This window comes from Mauremys reevesii, linkage group 2, assembly GCF_016161935.1.
Source record: "Mauremys reevesii isolate NIE-2019 linkage group 2, ASM1616193v1, whole genome shotgun sequence".
NCBI lineage: Eukaryota > Metazoa > Chordata > Testudines > Geoemydidae > Mauremys > Mauremys reevesii.
In genome coordinates this window covers 230,055,202-230,080,725 of record NC_052624.1, presented here as the reverse complement: position 1 = coordinate 230,080,725, position 25,524 = coordinate 230,055,202, and the positions used below count along the sequence as shown (strand labels likewise).

The window sequence follows — 25,524 nt, the reverse complement described above, 5'->3', positions numbered from 1 at the left end:
TTTCCTCTGGTGGGGCTGTAGCTGTGTCTTTCTGGTACACTGTATTGGCTATAACTAGCTGGCTGGTACAGTGTACTGGAGCATAGCAGCCTGCTTGCACTGCTGATGTGAAGTGACTGCTGGCCATGAGGGGTGCTCAATAGCAAGTGGCCACCCTATTACAGTAATAAAGGTGATGTTTCAATGCTAGATTTTAAAAAGATGGATTATATAGCATTGCCATAATTTGGTTTCAATAAAGTTAGGTGCCATGTTGGATTACTTTCTTTGCTCAAAGGAAAGGAAGTATTTTACTTTATTTTATACCTGTTCTTCAGCCATCTTCATTCATCCAACTATAACTGCTGAGAATACAGCGCTTGCTGTGCTATTCCCTGAATAGTGGTGGAAATGGGAGGTGAAGCAAAGGTTAGTAGATAATAGGCAGTCTAGAATAAAACCACACATGATTGTCACTCCTAGTTTAGCGAGCACTTGAGACTGATGAATTCTTGCACCTAAATTACCTTCTTCTAGAAAGTGTGCTTCAACCATATACTGTATGAAGCTTTTGGGTTCACAGGGATGCCTGTTATATTTAACCAAGGATAAAAGGATTTCTAGTTTCAATCTGCCATCTGCAAAAATACTCAAAAGCACTCTACCCCTCAAGAAAAAATGTATTAGCACACTCTCCTGCACTCATGCAGATAATGCCTAGGATGTCCTTAATTCCTTCTCTCTGCATGCAAACCCTTTCACTGTCTTATAAATGGTTTTAAAACTCAGAACAATCTGAATCAAATGGTGAATATCAGCTGTAGTGATTAAGGCTATTTTGGGATAAATGCAGAGTTCAACTGCCAGACACACAGTTCAGTTTCTTGTCGTCATTTTTGGAACAATTAGGTCAGGACAGGAATTAATAAAGTGGGGACTGCTAATTTCAATGAGGAATAAGAGAAATGATGATTTAGAAGTTCCAACTGACATTTCTATAAACCTGTATAATTTAAATGTGTTTATCAGAGCAAACAATGACGAATATAGAATAATAAATAATAATTTGGCTTGTTTTCCTCATGTTATGGGGAAATGCTAGTAAGCTCTGCTATTGTTAATGCTAATTTAAAAGTAGATTATCCCACAGCTCTTTGTAATAACTCTATTTATTATATTATTGCAGCAGAGATTCATGCATTGAACGTGGGCATTTCTTTGATTGTCAATATCAAAGGTATAGAACTCTTCCTTTACCACCCTAATACAGCGGTTTATCTGAGAACAAAAGTGGATCTCATTGTTCAGTTTGCAGTACCTTTTCCTTAATATACTCCTCTTTCCCCAAATCCACTCACAGCTGGATCACAGAGACCGTGGTGACAACCGACAAATATCTTTATTTAATATTTTATTTTTTATTGTTAACCCATGTGTCTGTAATACCACATCTCTGGCAGTTAGCTAGCACATAGCATGATTCTCATGGCATCTGCATCTCACAGCCTGAGGGTTGGATTCAGACCTCACTGAGAACTGCAGGAGCCTTTCCATTGACTTCAGTAGGTGATGGATCATGCCCTAGGAGTATGAGCTCTACATTGATCTCAGGCAGGTAGCGTAGGAAGTCCCCACACGATCCTGAACATACATCTGTAGGGGTGGCACTCTCCTGACTATGAAGTTTACTTCTTGTTTCTAAGGAATCTAGGGATGTAAGAAGTTTATTAACATGCCATATTTCAACTTATTATCTGTTGTCAGACATAACAGCACCTACACGATTGATTAAACAGAAGTGTGTTATAAGCAGCTGCTGCTTTTGCCACTCATACTACAACCTAACACAAATACATAGAACAACTATCTGACCATAACTGAGGTTCTTGGACCCCACAGTGTATGAGAATGATAGGAACCTAGATAGGTATGTATGGTGTTTTACAAGGAATTTAAAAAAAATTCCCACATAATTCAACAGTCCGATCCTGTGAACACCTGCTACTGAGTGTAGTATTTACTGTTGCTGTCCCATTGGGTGTTTACAGGAATGGCACGTAAGTTCAAATGAAGAGCTATTGAATGAATAATGACAGTAAATGTGTTGAAAGGACAACAGTAAATAAAGAAGGCAAAAATAGCCCTTGCAGCTAGCTTGAACCTTTAATTTTCCATGGAAAGCCTGCATCATGAATTTCCTATTTCTTTATATTTGTATGTACAATTTATCAGTTCACATGCTCATCTGGTTGATGGTGTTATGCTGATTCTTACCGCTGATTATATGAAAATGAGGTAGGATCTGAGGCTAAAATAGGGAAAGAATAAGCTAAAAATTACTTAGACAAATTAGATGTCTTCAGATTGGCAGGGCCTGATGAAATGTATCCTAGAATACTCGAGTTGCTGACTGAGGAGATATCTGAGCCATTTGCTATTATCTTTGAAAACTCGTGGAAGACAGGAGAGATTCCAGTGGACTGGAAGAGGGCAAATATAGTGCCAATCTATAAAAAGGGGAATAAGGACAACCTGGGGAATTATAGACCAGTCAGCTTAATGTCAGTATCCAGAAAGATAATAGAGCAAATAAACAATCAATTTGCAAACACCTTGACGATAAGGTGATAAGTAATAGTCAACATGCATTTTTCAAGAACAAATCATGTTAAATTAACCTAATAGCTTCCTTTGACAGGGTAACAAGCCTTGTGGACAGGGAGGGAGTGACAGATGTGGTATATCTTGACTTTAGTAAGGCTTTTGATGCTATCCCACACAACCTCCTCATAAACTAGAGAAATATAGCCTAGATAGGACTACTATAAGGTGGGTGTGTAACTGGTTGGAAAATCCTTCCCAGAGAGTAGTTATCAGTAGTTCAGTCAAGCTGGAAGGGCACAATGAGTAGGGTCCTACAGGGATCGGTCCTGGGTCCAGTTCTGATCAATATCTTCATCAGTGATTTAGATAATGGCATAGAGTAAACTTATAAGTTTGCAGATGATACCAAGCTGGGAGGGGTTACAAGTGCTGTGGAGGATAAGAGTAAAATTCAAAAGGATCTGGACAAACTGGAGAAATGGTAAGAACATAAGAACGGCTGTACTGGGTCAGACCAAAGGCCCATCTAGCCCAGTATCCTGTCTACCGACAGTGGCCAATGACAGGTGCCCCAGAGGGAGTGAACCTAACAGGCAATGATCAAGTGATCTCTCTCCTGCCATCCATCCCCACCCTATGACAAACAGAGGCTAGGGACACCATTCTTACCCATCCTGGCCAATACCCATTAATGGACTTAACCTCCATGAATTTATCCAGTTCTCTTTTAAATGCTGTTATAGTCCTAGCCTTTACAACCTCCTCAGATAAGGAGTTCCACAAGTTGACTGTGTGCTGCGTGAAGAAGAACTTCCTTTTATTTGTTTTAAACGTGCTGCCTATGAATGTCTTTTGGTGACCCCTAGTTCTTGTATTATGGGAATAAGTAAATAACATTTTTCCTTATCCACTTTCCCCACATCACTCATAATTTTATATACCTCTATTATATCCCCCCTTAGTCTCCTCTTTTCCAAGCTGAAGAGTCCTAGCCTCTTTAATCTCTCCTCCTATGGGACCCTCTCCAAACCCCTAATCATTTTAGTTGCCCTTCTCTGAACCTTTTCTAGTGCCAGTATATCTTTTTTGAGATGAGGCGACCGCATCTGTATGCAGTATTCAAGATGTGGGCGTACCATCGATTTATATAAGGGCAATAATATATTCTCTGTCCTCTTTTTAATGATTCCTAACATCCTGTTTGCTTTTTTGACCTGCACACTGCATGGACATCTTCAGAGAACTATCCACGATGACTCCAAGATCTTTTTCCTGATTTGTTGTAGCTAAATTAGCCCCCATCATATTGTATGTATAGTTGGGGTTATTTTTTCCAATGTGCATTACTTTACATTTATCCACATAAAATTTCATTTGCCATTTTGTTGCCCAATCACTTAGTTTTGTGAGATCTTTTTGAAGTTCTTCAGTCTACTTTGGTCTTAACTATCTTGAGCAGTTTAATATCATCTGTGAACTTTTCCACCTCACTCTTTACCGCTTTCTCCAGATCATGTATGAATAAGGTGAATAGGATTGGTCCTAGGAGTGACCCTTGGCGAACACCACTAGTTACTCCTCTCCATTCTGAGAATTTACCATTAATTCCTACCCTTTGTTCCCTGTCTTTTAACCAGTTCTCGGTTCATGAAAGGACCTTCCCTTTTATCTCATTACAACTTAATTTACATAAGAGCCTTTGGTGAGGGACCTTGTCAAAGGCTTTCTGGAAATCTAAGTACACTATGTCCACTGGATCCCCCGTGTCTACATGTTTGTTGACGCCTTCAAAGAACTCTAATAGATTAGTAAGACACGATTTCCCTTTACAGAAATCATGTTGACTATTGCTCAACAGTTTATGTTTTTCTATGTGTCTGACAATTTTATTCTTTACTATTGTTTCAACTAATTTGCCTGGTACTGACATTAGACTTACCGGTCTGTAATTGCCGGGATCACCTCTAGAGCCCTTCTTAAATATTGGTGTTACATTAGCTAACTTCCAGTCTTTGGGTACAGAAGCTGATTTAAAGGACAGGTTACAAACCCTACTTAATAGTTCCGCAATTTCAAATATGAGTTCTTTCAGAACTCTTGGGTGAATGCCATCTGGTACCAGTGACTTGTTAATGTTGAGTTTATCAATTAATTCCAAAACCTCCTCTAGTGACACTTCAATCTGACAGTTCCTCAGATTTGTTACCTACAAAAACCAGCTCAGGTTTGGGCATCTCCTTAACATCCTCAGCCGTGAAGACTGAAGCAAAGAATCCATTTAGTTTCTCTGCAATGACTTTAAGCGCTCCTTTCCTATCTCTATCATTGAGGGGCCCCACTGGTTGTTTAGCAGGCTTCCTGCTTCTGATGTACTTAATCATTTTGTTATTACTTTTGGAGTTTTTGGCTAGCCATTCTTCAAACTCCTCTTTGGCTTTTCTTATTACATTTTTTACACTTTATTTGGCAGTGTTTATGTTCCTTTCTATTTACCTCGCTAGGATCTGACTTCCACTTTTTAAAGGAAGTCTTTTTATCTCTCACTGCTTCTTTTACATGGTTGTTCTTTTACATGGCTCTTTTTTTAGTTTTTACTGTGTTTCTTAATTTGGGGTATACATTTAAGTTGGGCCGCTATTATGGTGTCTTTAAAAAGTGCCCATGCAGCTTGCAGGGATTTCACTTTAGTCACTGTACCTTCTAATTTCTGTTTAACTAACCCCCTCATTTTTGCATAGTTCCCCTTTTTGAAATTAAATGCCACAGTGTTGGGCTGTTAAGATGTTCGTCCCACCACAGGGATGTTAAATGTTATGTTATGGTCACTATTTCCAGGCGGTCCTGTTGTTACCTCTTGGACCAAATCCTGCGCTCCACTAAAGGGCTAAATCTAGAGTTGCCTCTCCCCTCGTGGGTTCCCGTACCAGCTGCTCCATGAAGCAGTCATTTAAAGTATCGAGAAATTTTGTCTCTGCATTTCGTCCTGAGGTGACATGTTCCCAGTCAATATGGGGATAATTGAAATCCCCCACTATTATTGAGTTCTTAATTTTGATAGCCTCTCTAATTTCCCTTAGCATTTCATCATCACTATCACTGTCCTGGTCAGGTGGTTTATAATAGATCCCTAATGTTATATTCTTTGAGCATGAAAGTACTATCCATAGAGATTCTATGGAACATGTGGATTCACTTAAGATTTTTACTTTATTTGATTTTACATTTTCTTTCACATACAGTGCCACTCCTCCTCCCCCCCTCACGACCTGTTCTGTCCTTCCGATATATTTTGTACCCTGGAATAATTGTGTCCCATTGATTGTCCTCAGTCCACCAGGTTTCTGTGATGGCTATTATATCAATATCCTCCTTTATCACGAAGCACTCTAGTTCACTCATCTTATTATTTAGACTTCTAGCATTTGTGTACAAGCACTTTAAAAACTTGTCACTGTTTAATTGTCTGCCCTTTTCTGATGTCATTCCTTTTTATGTGACTGTTTATCATCTGATCTGGCCCTTACATTATCCTCTTCCATCCTCTGTTCCTGACTATAACCTAGAGAATCTCTATCAATAGACTCTCCTCTAAGAGAAGTCTCTGTCTGATCCACATGCTCCTCTGCAGCAGTCAGCTTTCCCAAAGTAAATAGGATGAAATTCAATAAGGACAAAGGCAAAGTACTCCACTTAGGCAGGAACAATCAATTGCACATGTACAAAATGGGAAATGACTGCCTAGGAAGGAGTACTGCAGAAAGGAATCTGGGGGTCATAGTGGATCATAAACTAAATATGAGTCAACAGTATAATACTGTCACAAAAAAAGCAAACATCATTCTGGGATGTATTAAGCAAGACCCAAGACTTAATTCTTTTGCTCTACTCTGAGCTGATTAGGCCTCAACTGGAGTATTGTGTCCCGCTCTGGGCACCACATTTCAGGAAAGATGTGGACAAATTGGAGGAACTTCAGAAGAGCGCAAGAAAAACGATTAAAGGTCTAGAAAAATGGAAAAAAATGGGGGTTTGTTTAGTCTGGAGAAGAGCAGACTGAGGTGGGATATAACAGTTTTTGAAGTACATAAAAGATTGTTACAAGGAGGAAGGTGAAAAATTGTTCTCGTTAACTCCTGAGGATAGGACAAGAAGCAATGGGCTTAAATTGCAGCAAGGGGGATTTAGGTTGGACATTAGGAAAAACTTCCTGTCACAGTGGTTAAGCACTGGAATACATTGCCCAGGGAGGTTGTGGAATCTCCATCATTGGAGGCTTTTAAGAATAGGTTAGTCAAAAACCTGTCAGGAATGGGCTAGTTATTACTAGCCTTGTGTGCAAGGAACTGGACTAGATGACCTACTGAGGTCCTTTCCAGTCCTACACTTCTGATTCTATGACCCTAGAATATTTGTAGATATTTTGTAAAGGAATGAAGTCTGTTAAAATTGTCTTGATTGGTATTGCAGAAAGTGATTTTTATTATGAATTTTGAATGAGGAGGTGGTTGTCATTTTTTATTTAAAATATTTTGGTTAAAAACAATTCCTCCTAATCACAGTTTAGTTTTTGATCTCATACCAATATGTGAAGTTATAACAATGCCCAATTTTAAGCCTAACTGGTATATTTCCAGCCGTGTATTATCTTACACTCTCTCAGAAATGATGCCTGTACAATGCAGATGGAAGTGTAACCTGGTCATTTGCTTAATGCCCTATCTCACTGTCACACATAGGTTGAACACTATCTTATGCCATGGCTACTAGGAATGCAATTATCTAAATCAGTCTTGCATGCCCTCACAGTGTACTTGTGGTCAAGCAAGAAGCAGCCTCACAATTGCTAAGATTCCCCAGCTACTAAAAGGTCACTGTTTACTTAAATTTCTGCTCTTAAAAATAACAAGCTCATAACATCGGTTCTATTATTTTTGTTAGCAACATCTATCTGGCATTGACAATACTCACTGTCCATAAGCAATATATAACTAATATCCTTAATGGCTAAACTGGAATGGGCTTCTTGTTAACTATTTCTACAGCTGCCTAGCTGTCAGAACTAAATGTTACCATGCAGCATTGCTGTGAGGCTAAATTCCAAAATGATTGTGTACTGTTATATCAGTGTGGGTGAGCAGGATTCTAAAAAGGGTACATAGAAGAGAACAGGGCAAAAGTAGAATGTGGATTGCAATAACAATTAATTGTTTAGGCTCTTTATATGTCTAAATGGGACCACTGTATAGTCAAACTTTTCATTTTGTTTATCTAGTTAATATTTTAATTATATTCTAAGGATGAGATCTTCAGCTAGTGTAAACTGGCATAGTGCCAGAGAACTAAGTGGAGCTGCATCAGTTTACAGAATCTAAGGATCTGGCCCCAAGAGGGAGTGTGTGGGTATAGATACTGTTTGTTTATGTCTATCAAAATTAGGAGTAGATTGTCATGTGCAGTGCTGTGAGCAGGGGCAGTTTGTGACTGAGTCATAATTCCCTTTTTGTTACCTCACTTGCCCCAGTTTACTTCCCTTCCGTGCTTGTTCAGCTGTTTTGGCTGGTGCATTTGGGGACACAGCCAGACTCTGCCCATTCCTCAGCCCTTCCAGGCCACCCCTCTACCCATCTGCAAAGAATAGGGACAAGTCAATGGAGTCTTCTCTCCTGCACTGTGACCCTAGATATGAGGAGTGCTCAGGAAAGTAGGAGGAGCCTTATGCTCCCTTACTCCCTACCCAGGCATGTAGGACAAGTGACAATTTTGCCCTTGATATTTTGTAAACCTGAATCAGACTTTCTGCTCTAGGAAAATAAACTCTCTTCATTGGTAGGTATCCTCCTCTGGATATCCTCCAGTACATCAATATCACTCTTAAAATCAAATGAGCCAGGCATTGAACACAATAGTCCAAATTCATCATTGGTGTAATTCAGGCCTGAATTTAACTCTATATTCTCAAGCACATAAGCTCTTCTGTGCTGTTGCATCAGAATGTTTTATTGCTGATTACATTGAATTTATTTGACTTTTTAATTTTTGTTTCCAAAAATTGTAAAACTGAGTGTGTCTATAATTATATGCAGCACGGGTGGCTACACTTATAGTTAAGGTTGCTGACTGTTTTCAATTGCTTATAACTTTGCCAAACTTCTAACCATTTGAACTGAAATTTTCTATGCTGAGAGTCTTTCCCAGGCTGATATATATTATATATGTAAAACAGTTCAATCATTTCTTTGAACAAAGTTAGGGAAAAATGTGATGTTTGGTTCATGATCACAAACTCTTATCACTTCAATGAGCAACTCCATGCTTGCAACAGGGACTTGACATGTGGCAGAGCAGTTGCCATACTGTCAGGGAAGTGACTTTTGCTTTCCCAGTAAAACACCCACCTAAATTTGGCCAAATTATAAGCCTCTCAAAATTGCAATTTGCACATGCTCAGTACAGGGTTGTTACAAGTTAGCTGTATTATTCTCTGAAGATTCTTCACGCAGCTCCTGTGTGCTGTCTGGATTGGGCATGATCCATATTTACAGAGTGATGGAGCATGCTCCAGTGCAGGGCTGCAGGAGCTTTCCTTTTTTGCTCCTTCTGCCTGCCAGGGGCTCCTGTGGCTCCAGATACAAGAATTGAGATTAGACAAACTCTCCTGTGCTTTCCATGCTCAGGTCCAGAAAGCACAGAGAAGAAGGAAGAAGCAACCTGAATTTAATGCAGAGGGGTGAGGAGCAGAGGAGAGGATGGAGTCAGAAGGATTTAAAACCAGAAGAGCACACTCTTCTTCAGAACCTGGAGCTGAACCCAAGTTTCCTGAGACTCAACATCCCTCTGCTGTCAGTAAATAGCCATGAAACCCACTGGCCAAATGTATGTCATATTCACCTCTAATGGATGGTTCACAAAGAGGATGACAGCCTACTACTGGAATCAGTTACTTCATTAGTTCAGGTGACCCAGGACAGTGCTTTGGATCTAAATGTCCCAAATCTACTGATGACCCTTGCGGGAGGTTAATATGATTTCACATGATGGAATTTCTCTCTTCATTTTGCTTTTTTTAAAAAATTAGGAAATTGCATAAAAGCGGTGTTAAAAGAACACTAAGGTCGCAAAGTCAAACACTCAAAAGTTAGGACAAGCCAGAATTGGGGTTGCCTATCCAACTGTGTAGACTGAGATACAACAATAGGTAATTAAGCTTAATTACAATAAAATCTCTTCATCTATGGCCTATGTATAAGATTTCAATTAATTTTAACTATGTAAAGTTTGAAGGGCCTGCTTTGTTCTTTTGCTAAGATCATTCAGGACCAAAAAAAGTGGCACACACTAAGTTTCTGAAAGGGCTCTGTTTTTTTAAATTATTTTTAATTCATAAACTAATGAATTTACTTGACAATTCTCAGGAAATTCATTCTGTACTCAAAGAGTAAGTGTGGAAAATTTAGGGATGATCTGCTGTATTTTCAATACAAAGCAAAAGAGGATGAATCCCTTCTTAAGTGCGAAATGGCCCTCAACTTTAACTATGGAGTCACAACAGGCACCTCCACAATATTCACATTGACTTTACTAGGAGAGGAATGAAAGTCCACTGCAATATAGTGAAGCCGTTCAAGACTTTTAGTGTACTATAAATGTAAGACATATTTATATCATTCTTAATCAGCAGTAATTAGTTTTTGGCTGTTTGTCCACATATTGGTGGTAAATTGTTTGCCAGTCTCCCTGCTTGTGTTAGAGCATGACTTAAATTGATCAATTTAAGGTATCAACTACAAGGCTTGGCAATGGTTAGGAATAATTTTCTGCTCCTAGAATAGCACAGCTCAATAGGTCTTTGGAAGCCAACTTCCTCTGCAACAGAGAATAGCTGCAGACCAGTTCAGTTGTTTCCCCAGCTTTTTGCTTTAAAAAATATTGTGGGTGGGTTATCTGGGGGGAAATTCATCTCCTGTTAAAAAACCAAAAAACCCAAACAACCTTTACATAAAGTACATGTCCCTTGTTAAGCTCTTGCTTGGGAGTATGCAGCATGTTAGGGGAATACTTCCACGAGGGTTCAAGCTTGAAATCAATGGTGTCTTTGGAAGTATGAAAAGCCAGAGTAGGAATATTTCCAAATTCCCTAGCCTCTTTCTTCCCATTCAAGCTGTGTTATGGTTCCATTCATCAGTAGGTACACATAAGGTATAGCACACGAAGGGTGAAACCCTGGCCCCAGTGTAGTCAATCACAAAACTCCAATTTATCTCAATGGGGCTAGGATTTCACCCAGGCAGTATATCTTTTAAAGAAGAATGGACTAATATTCTGTTAGGATGTACCTATTGGAGGTGACTCATCTCTATGGTTCCCAGATCACTCACTTTCCCCTCTTAATACAATTTATGTACATTTTGCAGGGAACACCACCTTTGACATAGATCACTATTGATCTCTTATATGGATTCCCAAACAAGAGGAGCTGAATGGCTCCTTTGGGGCACTCTTACAGAAGTCAAGAAGGGGGGTCAGTGAAATGTGATTTTTTTTTTTAATCTTGTTGTGACTGTACAACTTTAGGCAGAAAGAATGGATGTTTAACTCTTCTCCCCACTCACTGGTCACTGTTCCAGTTCTGCCATTAGCTATATACACTGCAAATAATACACAGCTGTCAGGGCAGTTTTTGTTGGCAATTATCCGTGTCAGTTGGAATGATGCTGCATTTCAGGATGGACTTTTTGCTTTTATCTAGTTGCACATTATATAGAGCGCACATTAGAATAAGAATTAATTGGCCCACGTTTTCTGTGTGGGGTGTGTCGGTGGAAGGGTGTTATATTCTGTTTCTCACTTTTTTTTTTAAATAACTATTTAGATTTGTTTGAGGGCTTGGGGGCAGTTTTACCAGCCATCAGCAGCATGGCTAAGAGAGTAAGTTGAAAGGGGAATCTTAATTCTTTTCTAATGCCAAAGTTGCCTGAAGCACATTGTGTCATTTTGAACACTTGTACACCAGGATGGGCACATGCATAATGGGTGACTAATTCTAATGCTTGTCGTATAGGTTTTATTTCATTAGTTAACGTTGTCCTAATTTTCAACATAAACTAATGAAATAAAATTCATACTATAGGGGTCTTAATTTTTTACTTTTGGGAGACAAGTTTGCCCAAATTAGCATTTGTTACCTATGAGTTTTCTTATTTTGTATATACAGCCATAACTAGGAAGGTAAAATAGGGTGAAACAATGACAGGCACAGCAAATTAGAATGTTTTATTCTCTTTGAATTTGCAAATCTCTTTGCAAAGAACTGGTAATAAACCACAGCATGTGGATAGGGCATAGAAATAAGTTAGGAAAAAAATATACAATGATCAGTTTCCTCTAGCCTTGCTTCTAGTCTATGTAACATAATGCTCTGAGCTTTGTGCTGAAGTGGAGACACATTTGTCAAGGTCCAGGGTCGTCTTTTAATTTGATATTTCTTGCTCTTATTCACTAAAGCATGTTTATTTTTGCACAGAGGGGAAAGAATAACCTCATTTGTGCTCCTACATCTTAAAATCCTTAACCTTGGGTTTGGCTCCAGAATTGTCGTCATCTGAGAGGACAAGCAATCTCATCTTATCTCCTTCCTAATAGATCTTTGCACTTTGTGTAGGTGGAACTAGAAAAGTGTACCAAAAGAGAAAATATTATTTCCTTAAATCAAGCTCCCCAGTGTGATTCTTTGACTTTACTCTCAGATTCCACATGGTGCCTCCTGATGAGTCATGTTCCACTTCAAAAAAAAAAAATGTTGAGTAAACCTGCAACTGTTTAGAATTGGGGCATAGTTTGGATATGCATCCAAAATTTGTTACCTGAAGATTAACTAATTATCCAGTCATTGGAGTAACCCTCCCATCTCACACAACTTCTCCTTTCAAAAGGCCTCCTGGCTCTCCTTCCTTCCTTCTCTCTCCAGCACCCAAGGGAGGCATGGTAAGCCTTTGGATGTGGATAGATCCTATTAGATTATGGGATATTTTTTTTCTTGTTCCAAATGAGTTATTTTGACAAAAGGAAGCTCCCTCAGGCAAAGTCTGCATTTCTGGCAGGTTTCCTCGGCTGTTCTTTTACTCTTTTGAGGGGTTCCTAAAATTAAACCTGGAAGAAGGGTGGTTGATAGCTGCTTATTACCTCCTTCTTGCTTTTTGATAAGAACTATATCTGAGCATTCATGGAGGTGTTTCACTAATTCTACTTCTAACATTGACTGACAACTAGACATTGTGAGGGACATCTTGGTTTCAGAATGCATGGCTTTTCTAACCCTCCCCTTTCTCTTTCTCTCTCCCTCTACCTGCTTACTCAGTGCCCTATTCCGGAGGGTAGACTCACCCCAGGAGAGCACAAGCATTGGTACAACTACTGTCCTCAAACTGGATTTCCCATCAGAGTTGTGGAGGAGCAAGTTAAACTTCCACTAGATCTCCACAGGAGCCTTCCCATAAGAGATGCTGAAATTGTGCACTCTTCAAGTGTTCTGGCCATAGCTGCTTCCGAGCCAACACTTAGTGCACTCTGACCGCTGAAATATGCATCTGATTCACAGGTCTGCAGGCACAAAATTGACTATTTTCTGGCCCTAATCATATGATCTGAGTCAGGAAATAAAGTCTCTTGGGTACTATTCCAGTTTCCCTCTTTTAAAGTACATAAACATGTAACAATATAATACAGTAACTCCTCACTTAACATTGTAGTTATGGTCCTGAAAAATGGGACTTTAAGCACAACGATGTTAAGTGAATCCAATTTCTCCATAAGAATTAATGTAAATGGGGGGGGGGGGGGAGGAGGAGGTGTTAGGTTCCAGGGAATATTTTTTAGCGGACAAGACACTATGTATAAGTTTTAAACAATTCAATACTGTATACAGCAATGATGATTGTGAAGCTTGGTTGAGGTGGTGAAGTCAGAGGGTGGAAGAGGGTGGGATATTTCCCAGGGAATAGTTTACTGCTAAATGATCAAGCACTCAGCTGAGCCCTTAAGGGTTGACACATTGTTGTTAATGCTGTCTCACACTCTACAAAGCAGCACAAATGGAGGGAGGGGAGACAGCATGGGAGACACACATCCTGTGTGTGAGAGAGAGAGATGTGCATTGCTCCTTTAAGTACGCTGACCCCACACTAAGTACACTGCCTTTGTAAGTAGAGCAAGTTGAGGCAGCAGCTGCTGCTAGCAAGCTCCCTCTGTCTTGAGCCCTGTGATGTCCCCCTGCTCTATGGAGATGGGGTAAGTGGGGAGGGGCAGGGAATAGGGTGACACCTAGACCCCCCCCCCGCACAGCAAGCAGGAGGTCCCCGGGAGCAGCTCCAAGGCAGAGGGCAGGAGAAGCACACGGCAGTGGGAGGAGGGACAGCTCAACTGCTGGCAACTGATAGCCTGCTGGGCGGCTGCCGCACAGGGAACTTAAGGGAGCGGGGAGCTGATGGGGGCCGCTGCTGGTCTACCCTGGTTCCAAGCCCCCCACCAGCAAGCTCCAACAGGCTGCTCTTCATGCAAGCAGTGGACAAAACAGGAAGCTGCCAAACAATGTCATAAGGGAGCATTGCACAGCTTTAAACGAGCATGTTCCCTAATTGATCATCAACGTAACAACAAAACAACGTTAACCGGGATGACTTTAACTGAGGAGTTACTGTAGTAATAATAAGCATACGTAGTAACACTACCTCAGAACCTTGTTGGCTTGATGATCAGATGGCCACTTCTTGTTCTCAAAACATCTCCTTCTGCAACAACCTGTGGAGCTGAGTGCTGGAATCTGAGTTTGTTGCTTCTAGTGTCTTTCATTGTCAATGAATGGGAAGGCATATGTTACTCCTGTCAGCACACGAGCACTGCTGCAGCATTCTTAATGGCTTCAAGAAGACAGGTTTCTCTGTGATTTTATGTTGATCTAATCCTCCTGGGCCTGAGCCTCAGAGCTGCTGGCAAAAAACAAAACAAAAACAAAACACCCCCAATCAAACCAACAACAAAAAACTGGACTATATTTCCTAGTTAGGGTGACAAAGAGCAATAGCAATTTCACGTGATAGGGCTCAGTATGTAATGAAAGTCCATCCTGTAACTTGATATTGCCTGTTTCTCCACACCACATATATTCTTTATTGTTTTTGTCCTGTTTGTCATGTCATATCTAAAATTGCAAGCTCTTTGTGGGACAGACCTTTTATACAGCTGTTTTTCTTTAGGGACCATGTGTGAGGAATTGCAGGCCTCAAACCCACATGTCCCCAGGCACTGCTCAGACCATGCCACCACCCAGCAGATCACCTGAACCTGTGGAGAATGGGGCCAGCGAAACTCTTGTTTGCAAAGGGCCCTGTCCATGAAGCTCCTGATTTAGGGAAGATGTCTAGTGCCACTGGGGAGCTCTACTTAAACCAGAAAGAGGCACAGGAAGTTGTCTGAGCAGTTAGGGGAATCCTTGGCTGTGTGCTACTATAAACCCTGCCTACTTGCCTGCCTCTTGGTTCCTGCATCCCAGCCTGTTCCTGGTCTCTGTCCTCCTTATCACAGACCCCCAGCTGTTCCCAGTTCCTGCTTTCCTATATTGCTCCAGGTCCCTGCTCCTACACACTACGGCTGATGCTGCCTCCAGCTCTGACCCCAGCTCCAGGGGCCTAACTATTAGGCTTGCCCAATCACCACAGCGTAAGCAATTTTAACACACGTCCTTAGTACAAATGTATCAGAAACAAGATAGTAACAACTACAAAAATAAACTTGGCACTTCTTATTCAGAGAAGCATTATGCAACAACACAGTCATCAAGTCTTTCTAGCTGACAATGTAATCCTAAATTACAGGATGATCTTCCCTATAGAACAGCTAGCTACCCTATTTAATGAATCTAAATAAAGTGGTTGTACCCAGTTTTAATCTTTTCTTATCCCATATAAATTCTAACTTCAGTATGATTTGGTGAAACGGTTTGGACAGTATAATGATCATGCAATACATACTATTTAAAAACTCACTGTAACCACAATGTGCTTGTCCTGTGGTTGGCATCGTGATGCACAAAACCTTATTGGAGTTGTCCTTGGTTCACCTTCATTCAGGGAAGAGCTGATCCAGATTTGGGAATTGGACCTGAGCTTTGACTGGCTTGCTCAGCTCCATATGGGTGCTACATCTGCCTGTTTTGCATGCACACTACATACTTGGATATTCATGTGCAAATAGATTTCATGAATACATACCTGTGTTTAACAAATACTGAACAGGGAGTTCTGTGCACAAATCCTGTTTTTTGCTAGGGGAATCTGCATGTGTATAACTCCCTATGCATCACTTTTAAATCTAGTCCTGTGTGTAAAAGCCTTTGATGTTTCAGCAGAAGCCCTATGCCAAGATGCAGAAAATGCCCTTGATAGGATTAAATGGGTTTCTTTATTTTCAACCTTATAAGAATCTGGATTTCGACCTGTGTTCATTAAATCGATAAAACTCTGCACACTCAGTGACAAGCAAGCACATTTATAAATGGGTTAATCTTTTTGACAGCTGAGTTATTTTCTGGGAATCTTTTGACAAAGGCCCTAGGGCCAACACGTCTGGTGTTTATGTTCTCCCATAAGTTGTTTCCCTTTCTGTAAATGAGAAATTACATAAGCTTCAGCCCTTGATAAATATAAAACATCAGCTCTGACGGAGTCTATTTTGGGATTGCATTGCATTAAGAGTGCACAGGATTTTTCAGACTCACCTACAGTATCTTACCACTTAGGTGAAAGGATATTCTTCTCTGGCATTGCTTTGATTTAAATCATGGCAAAAAAAATTTTTTCTAAAAACATCCATGTAAACGGGTGTGCCTATGACTGATCCATGTTGGAATGTTACCTTATATTTGCTTTGAATGCTGAGAGTATCTGATTTAGCCCTGTGCTTGTTAAACAGATAAAACGCTGCACACTCAGCGACAGGCAAAGTGCATTTCTAAATGGGTTAATCTCTTTGCCAGCCGAGTTTATTTTCAGGGAATCTCCAACTCTCTCCCTTTTCTCTGGATTTCAATTTACATTGGCCCATGTAAATCTAGTGGTATAAATCAGGTCAGCTCTGAGATTAGAGGTGTGGAAGCTGGGCAAAGAGAATATAATTGGTTCCTACATGCTGATGCGATGCTAATGAGACAGTTGCAACAGTAATTTTAATCCCAAATGTCCTATGTGTTCTGCAAAAACGTGTCAAGCCAACCTGCCAGGGTTTAAGATAAATCCACTAAAAGGAAGGGGGTATTTGGGCTTTGCCTTTTTGTTTAAACACGTAGGCTTTAAAAAAAATCAGCTGAAAAATTCAAATGTACATATTTTAAAAATATAAGTTAAAATAATGTAAACTTGTTTATGCAGCAAGCTATCCAGCTGAGAAAAAAATTAGATTCCTGCTTGAGTGCAATTTGGGAAAATTTCATTATGCTACAGCAGTGAGGGACAATTAGCCCATGAAAGCGCTCAGGGCTAGGGCAAGCCTACTCCTACCACTGACTTCAGTGTTGAGGACCACTTTAGGATCTGGCCCTCCGGTTATCTGAGCATTTCAAATTATAATTCAGTACATGAGAGGCTTGAGGCAAGCTAGCTGGATAGCTCCATGGTACAGCTACTCTATGTGTGAATAATTAAGAACAATCATATGTTCATTTGAGAGGAAATTCTTCCTAAATTCTTTTTAATTCTTCCCCAAGCTGCTTTGTTATGTAAGTGTATGAGTCCCAGATTGGTATTCTCTTGAATCAGAGGGTGTTTCCTGAGAAGAGCACATCAGAGTATAGTGAAAGAAAGCAGAGTGGGTCTCTCACCAGCCTGTACTCAAACTTTAGAGTTTATTTTTAACGACGTTGTCACACTCAGTCTATTTTCCTTGCCTAGTTCAGCTACTAACCTTCTACAGCAGAATGACCCAAGTAGTACTTTTGCATTTCCCTTTTATTTTTTGGACTTAATTGTCTTCTGAATGTAATTAGATAGTTTGGGCCAGATCCTCACCTGATATACATGGGCACAGCAACGATTTTTACACCAGCAGAGGATCTGGCCATAAGGTTTCAGAGCCACAACTGCAGTATCTGAAATTGTTCTTGGATCTGGCTTGTCCACTTAAAAAAGATGACCTAGCAGAAATGATAGGTTCCAGCTAGATACCCGACCTTTGCTATTGGACAATATGGCCAGGCAATGGCTGGGCCAAAAAAGTCAGTGTTTCATGAAGCGGTTATCCAAGCTGAATGATGGCCTGGATGTTTGGAGAGGATTTCTGGATTATATTAACAATGGCATATTGACTTGGTACAATAAATTAATGCACTTGGCTGGATGGCAGTCATTCTCATGTTATACTAGTACTTGGAAGGTTCATGATATGTGACAGGTGGCCTGATATTTGGGGAAAACAGACATAAGTAAGGGGATTTCCTTACTGAAAACAAGTGAATGTCTGAGAGTCTTGGGAGGGTGGGTTGGGTGACAGGTCAGCATTTAAAGAACATAAAGCAAGTCTTTTATTGAACCCATGAAACAGTTTGGAAAGGAACAATGGTCAATCCAGGGAAGATCTGAAACCTTTGCAGGTATTTCAGTTACATTGGTCGGGGTGGGGGGGGGAGGGATGAAGTGTGAGGGTGTTTAATTAGATTAGCTTTCAGTACTGTGCTTTATGTGTTGATTCTAAAACACTTTTTAAAGTAAGGCAAGTATACTACCCTCATTTTATAGATGGGGAAACAGAGGCACAGAGAGGTGAAGTGACATGCCCAAGGTATCACACCAAGTCAGGGTCAGAGGCACGACTAGAACCCAGGTGTTCTGATTACCAATCTAGTGCCACTAGACCATCCTGCGTGTACAAAGCCTTAACCCCACACTGGTACTGCAGTGTATGGAGGGGACAGGGGTCTGGGAACTCATGGAGAGGTTCAGACCCTCTACACACTGCAGAGCTCTCTTCCACTGGGGCTTCCTAAGTCTCACCATATAAAGGAGATTTCAGATAGAGATGAGATGGAGAGGAATGCAGGTGAGGCTGGTGGGTCTGGAACTGTGAGAATTGCCCAGGCATTTCCCCACATGGAGGAGACTGCGGGAGCCATGAATGATAATGCAGGCCCAGACTTTAACAGTGGCTCTAGAGTTTGGCTGAGGTAGGTGGTGATTGGAGCCCCTGCCAGGATCCCAAATGCACAGCCTAATTCCTCCATGTATGCTGAGAGCAGGATTTTACCCATAAGGCTTTAAAGTAAAATATAATAAAGAAAATATTGCTAAAGCTAAAAGTGATTCTCCATCCCAGGTGATAGGTGCTATCAAGTGACAGCACTGACTTCAGCAGGCTTTGGATCAGGCCTTTGGAGAGGAAAGAGCTGAGCTGTATCTCTAGTCGTCATAGTGAAGTCCTGAGCAGTCCTGGAATGAGGTATAGTGAAGATCATAAAGTTCTGGGAAGCCTCAGATCCATAAAAAAGGCCAATAAATAAACACTTTATTGCTCTTAAGAGTGTTTGTTTGCAAAGGCATATCCCATGGCTGACGAAACAATTTAGTCCTCTGTGAACGGCATATGCTCCACACAGGGCTGGATTATGACATTCTGAGGCCCTAAACGATGTCAAGTGTAAGAGGCCCCATACCATAATTTTTTTTTAATTTTCACAGAAAGGACATTGAATATATAAACACACAAACTTTATTTGCATATATACAAAGGCAAAGTTATAAAAATAGAATAATCTAACTAAAACGTGTCTTGCAATATGCCTGTTTGCATTATAAAATAGTTTCAAATTAACATATTTTCCTCTGATTTCTTAATTAGTAGATATGAAAAGTTTATATCTACAGCAACAGAAAAGCAGTTACAGTTACACAGACCAGCTTACTTCATGGAAGCAGTACAACCTGCAGTATGTCTGTTTGCACATCACATTAATTTTAATACTGAAATTTAGACAATTTTCCATCATGATTTTTTTGGAGAGCAAATTCATTGATGTCCTCAAATGATAAGCTATGGAGTTTGTCACTTTCGATGCACAATGTTTAGGGCAAATAGCGTTTATTGCAGCATTTTCTAGGCAGACATTTCTGATAGAGTTCACTTCTCTGCCCTCTTTCTCCCCCCGGACCACTAATTAATCTTGAGTAAACATGTCGGACACACAAAGTGACAACAAGCTATATGCACGAAAGAGAGAGAGAAATAATTTACCAGAAAAAGGACTGGTAATCTCTAGACAAGCACTGAGAAAGTGAGAACTAGCTTATATTCAAGCAAATATAATGACTATTATAGGCTTTAATAGCCTATAAATTATATGCACACAGTCTGAAATAACTTGCTCATCAAGTACACCAAATATTTTGATATACACTGTATATGTATATCTTCCTTCACTTCTCTCAAGACCCTCTATTTATCCTTTCATCAGCACTCTCTCTGATATTTACTGTGAAGGTTCCCAAAACTGATGGAGGGAAGCCAGAACAAATGTATCCTCCTCAAGTTCCACTCAACCCAAGTCCATAAGACGATCACCTGCAAACTCAGTCATGTGAAGCACAGATAGCACATGAAGCAGAAAGCGGTGTGCGCACTAAAATACACAATTGTACGAATGTACAGATCAAAAGAAGAAAGAACACACTGATACTTAAGAAAACGAATCAAAACAGGAGTGAAGGCACTATATGACTGAGCGTGCTGGACCGTAAACAAAAGATGTCGGCCTTCCTGCTATTACTAGCCAATGGGGACACTATACATGATGTCACTCCTAGGATGAGTCCCATATGAATATGAGCTTGGCAGGGTTGCTTCACGACACTGCTGTCTCTGACTTCACACTTTTCCTGATTTTATTGGCACTGAGATTATTTTTATGTATTTATTTTTCTATTTATTTATTCATTATAATATATATAATGTTATGACGGCGCAATCAGAATTTTACCAGTAGCAGCTGGCCAAAAAAATGCTGCCTTAGGAGACTGATAGCAGACTTACTCGTAGAAATATTATTTTTACAAGTGCAATTATCTTTTTCTCAGCCCTGGCCTCCCACCTGTCAATAATGAACAATTAGTGAAGGGTAATAGGGTAGGGCAAGTGTATTTTTATAGCCAGATGTGTATATCTTTGCCATATTTGAACGAAAATGTCTGTATTTAGAGAGAATCTTTTTTCCCATATCTTCTTTATTTATCAACCGATTTTGATAAAATTGGAAATGGAGTCAGTTTTTTCTTTTTTAGAGGCACCACATATTGTGAGGCCCTAAACTGTAGTTTAGTTAGTTTATGCCTTAATCCATCCCAGGCTCCACAGCTGTGGAGTCAAAGAGCTACAGCCTACAAACTGGCAGCGACAGAACATGTTTTTTTTTGTTTGTTTGTTTAAATTAAGCTCAGCTCTTTGGGTTTATTTCACAAAGAGATGTGCCTGAGCTGCACATGAACTGCAAAGCTCATGATATAGGCCTGGAGGCACAACCATATATTTATCAGGCAAATGTATTTTAAGTATACTTAGAACATAAAAGTGCGCCGCTAATGTAAGTCCCCAGATTTGCAGGTCTAAGTTAGTGTGGCTGACTTAATATCAATATCTTTATTGCAGGTAGTCCCAGACTTTACGATGTTCAACCTATGACGAACAGCGCTTATGACGATCCTGAAATGACACCCTGATTCAACTTACAACAATTGGTTTTGACTTTAGAATTATTGTTAATTATGGTAGCACTTAGAGATCCCAGTCATGGTCAGGGCCTTACTGCGAAATGGGCTATACAAATATAGAGGTAGTCACAATCCCGTTCCCAAAGAGCTTCCAGTCTAAAAACTGGATCTGAGCTGCATTTGCACAGGGCATGCTTAGTTATTTTTTCTGTATTTGTCACTGAGGTGATGCATAGCAAACACATTGTAGACACAGAGGCCTTGAACACAAGCACTCGCATTAATCTAGAGACTTTATCTATACAGAACCAGATTAAGGCCCTGATTCAGCAAATTACTTAAGCATGATCTTAACGTTTAAGCACATATTTAAGTCCCATAGACTTTAATGGTATGTGCTTAATTATTTTGGTGAATAGGAATGGGACTGAGTATATGCTTAAAGTTAAGCATGTGCTTAGTGCTTTGCTGAATCAGGGCCTTAGCCATCAGCTCTGAATAACAAGCAATATCCAGATCTTGTCCCAGTAGCATCCAGCTCTAGCAATTGCAAGTCATACTGTTAACTGGATCCATTATATATTATAACTTTCAGTTGAATTAGGTCTTTCGGTTTCATTTTTGAAAATTCTAAACTTCTGTGCATATTGATTTACACACCTGGATTCTTACTTAAGCTCATAACATGAACTCTTGCAAAATCTATCCTTAAACATTTAAACACTTACTTAAAAAATTAGAAGCTAAAAGTAAAACAGTAGCTGCTGGGAGCTTTAATACAACTAATTATAAAGCTGTACTTGTAGACCACTTGCTGAAATGGGGTGGGTGTGAGGGATAGCTCAGTGGTTTGAGCATTGGCCTGCTAAACCCAGGGTTGTGAGCTCAATCCTTGAGGGGGCCATTTAGGGAACTGGGGTAAAAATCTGTCTGGGGATTGGCCCTGCCTCAAGCAGGAGGTTGGACTAGATGATCTCCTGAGGTCCCTTCCAACCTTGATATTCTATGACACAGGAAACAGTCTACTGAAATGCATAGTAGGATCTGATCTGGGAGTGGCAGAACAGTACTTGATCTCTTCTTTTTCCATAAGGTGTGTGTGTGTGTATATATATGAATTCTCTCTTGGACTATTATGTAGATAAAATCTAGCCAGTGTAGATTTTCTTTTTGTTGTGGGATAGGATTAGTGATGCAAAAAGCAATTTTTGCCATAGTCAACAGTTCATATTGAAAAAGCCAAATGTATACAATTTTTTTGTGCAAATCCAGCAAAAACTTGTTTCCTGAATGATGTACTGTATGGGCATAGCAAGAAAGAGCTGAGAGAGCTATTTGCAGTTGCAGGAGGGGAAAGTGATTTCTAAGAACATTGTCCAAAATGTAAGTGCATCTAAAATAGGTCAGACTGTGGGACATTTAGATAATTGTGTCTAATGCATTAGATTCATTATTGTACTGGCATTTTCTGCTACTAACCTTCTCTTCATAAAATCTGCTGAGTTTCCATGACAAATTGTGGAAATATGTTGATTTCAATGAGAAGATTTTTTTGCTGCAATCTTGCAATCCATATTTAGAAGCAATATTGGATGGTAATTCCCCATAATAAATCCTTTCCCTTTTGTTAAGACAAACATAATCAGGGATTTTCTCATACCCCTTCGTTAGTGACCATATCACATTACATTACTTTGAGTATAGCTGGACTAGCACTGAAACAGTTTATTTTCTGTAAGTCCATAAAGGACTGCTAGAAATCTGTCTTTACCTAGCAACTGGTCTGGTGATAATCCTTCCATAGCTTTATTTATTTTGCAGTAGAACGTGGAAGCATCTAGTTGTTTGCTTAGTTCTACTTTTAGTGTATTATACATTGTATTTTCCATGAAGTTTATCAAACTCAGTTGGTCTGAAGCATATAAAGACTGATAATATTTTCTGAATTAACCATATACTGTATATCCAGCCCAAACCTCAGTGCTCCATGCCTAAAACAGGATGAGCATAGAGTCATGGGTCTGAAGTGTACTATATCCTCTTCAAGGTGATGTAGCAGGTGCACTGCCTGGGGGACAGAATTCCTCCCGGAGACTTCTATGTGCTATGCAGCCCTTCTGCCTAACTTCCAGTGCTGCTAGCCGTGCATAGGGGAGAACCAGGAAAAAACAAAGCCGCCTAACCTCTTTTTCTTCACAAATTTAGGATTTCTGGCCATATCAAATTCAAAATAACATGAGATACAATGTACAAGTGATGTTCCTCTTATGATTAAAATCCCTATGATTTCAAAACCACCTATATTAGAAATGAATCAACAATATGATAAACCTGCAGGATATAGGATCAGCTGGAGAATATCCAGATAAGGTAAAGAGGGGACCAATCTTGAAATCTTTACTCAGTTCTTATTCAGTCTGAACTCCCTTTGACTTTCAGCAAGAATGTTAGGATTTGGCCTGGTATACATAAATTGCAATTAAATTTTAATCCAATTTAGGTTAAGTAACCATCCACAGTATGGTTATAAAACAAACAGCAAATGATATCTAGATGGCAACAACTGCCTTCTTTCTCTCTGGCCAGAATTCAGATAGCAAAAACATAGTCCCTAAATTTATTCTGGGAAGGTTGGTTTTAAAATATTTGGCCTGACCTATTAAAAAAGACTCTCCACATTAGAACTACGGGTTCTCCCCTCGCTCTCAGATAAATTCAGTCTTGCCTCAGCTTTGCTTAAATTACTTTCTGTGCCTTTTACAGTTGCAAAAAAGAATAAGTCTTAGAAAATAGCCAAGTACTACAAACACACCTCGCACTGAATGGTGATAGCATCAGTTAACTACAGTGTACCAGTAGCCATGCTTGACTTAACAGGGAGAAATTCTACCCCAAAAGGAAATGACAAAATCTGGAGTTATAGAGACAAAATTAAAGAATTACCTGACTCATTTCCTAATTCAGTATATATGCTGATCACAGGTATTTTGGATGCAATTGATAAGACTACTAAGTTCCTTACTATGTAGTGCCTGATCTAAAGCCTGTCGCAATGTGAGTGTTTCCAGTGACTTCAGTGGGCTTTGGATCAGGCCCAAATACTATATCTTCTACATAAACGGTGCTTAGATATCACAAGGACGGGCACATTGAGAACGCCTAAATAGAAAGAAGTACACTCATGAATTCTCTTAACATAAAGTACCAAATTCTGATATTAAGGCAGAAGCTTGAAAAGTGAGGGCAATGGCACATTGAGAGGCACAGTAAAACACACTCAGATCCAGAGACCTCGTTACAGGGCAGCCCATACATGGGATCTGCTGAATGTACTGGGCAGAACTATTTGCCATTCTATCTTGCAAGAGCAACCAGCTTGCTGCAATCCTTGTTGAGTTGCACATGCTGTGGGAGGCAGCATTTGCTGGATTAGGGGCCAGTCCTATCCCATCACTGAAACATGGTTGGTTTGTAATAAAGCATTAGACTACGAGCCCTGAGTTCAGTCCCCATCGCCGCCACCTTTCTATGTGACCTTGAACAAGATGGTAATCTCTCACTGCTTCAGGTTGCTGTCTGAGTAAACATTTGTTAATGTTTGTGAGGTCCTAAGACAATACAGTGTTATGGGACCATCTAAGCACATAGATTATCTGAAACTACCATCATGGTGGAAACATGACAGTGACTGTAGCAAGGAACATCCAGGCATGTTCAATATGTGTAGAGAGCAATAGATACTATTAGTGAAATCCTGGCCACATTGAAATCAATGGCAAAACTCCTACTGACTTCAACGAAGTCAGAATTCCACCCTGTGTGACTACAGATAGTTATTTTACAGGATCTTGTAGGACACTTTATTTATTTATTTATTTATTAGGCTTCTGTTATTGCCCGCAATGTTCTAGGAACTTTCCAAATATGTAACAAAGTTACATTCCCTGCCTCAAAGAACTCAAAATCTAGGGAAGGCAAGCAACATAAAATCATTTTTTAAAAACTTTTAAATAAGTATAATTATCTGCACTGACTTTGCTCTTAACCATCATTAGTTGACAGTGTTTCACAGAAAATAGAAGTAGGCCTTGAGGAGGGCTTTGAAGGTCCAGAGCTTGACCTTATAGACCAGTTCAGGGCAGGCATTCCATACGTGCCAAGAGTCTATTCTAACCAACCATTGTTTCAAAAATCTTTTCCTCTA

At 39.9% G+C, this 25,524-nt stretch overlaps 1 protein-coding gene across 12 annotated transcripts in view; it reads left to right on the top strand.

The window, feature by feature from the left end:
- SLCO5A1 (solute carrier organic anion transporter family member 5A1) overlaps positions 1-25,524 on the top strand; it is a 189,163-nt gene that overhangs the window by 13,494 nt on the left and 150,145 nt on the right. For 4 of the 12 annotated variants that reach the window (XM_039522870.1, XM_039522869.1, XM_039522858.1 and 1 more), the window contains exons 2-4: positions 18,937-19,059; positions 21,259-21,347; positions 22,335-22,413. The exons of 1 other annotated variant lie outside the window; for it this stretch is intronic. The gene's annotated coding sequence lies outside the window, so the exon portion shown is untranslated. Of the gene's footprint in view, positions 1-319; positions 409-1,165; positions 1,217-6,565; positions 6,585-9,257; positions 9,538-18,936; positions 19,060-21,258; positions 21,348-22,334; positions 22,414-25,524 lie in introns of those variants that run through there. 7 more of the 12 variants (XM_039522861.1, XM_039522860.1, XM_039522863.1 and 4 more) reach the window with 7 other exon arrangements.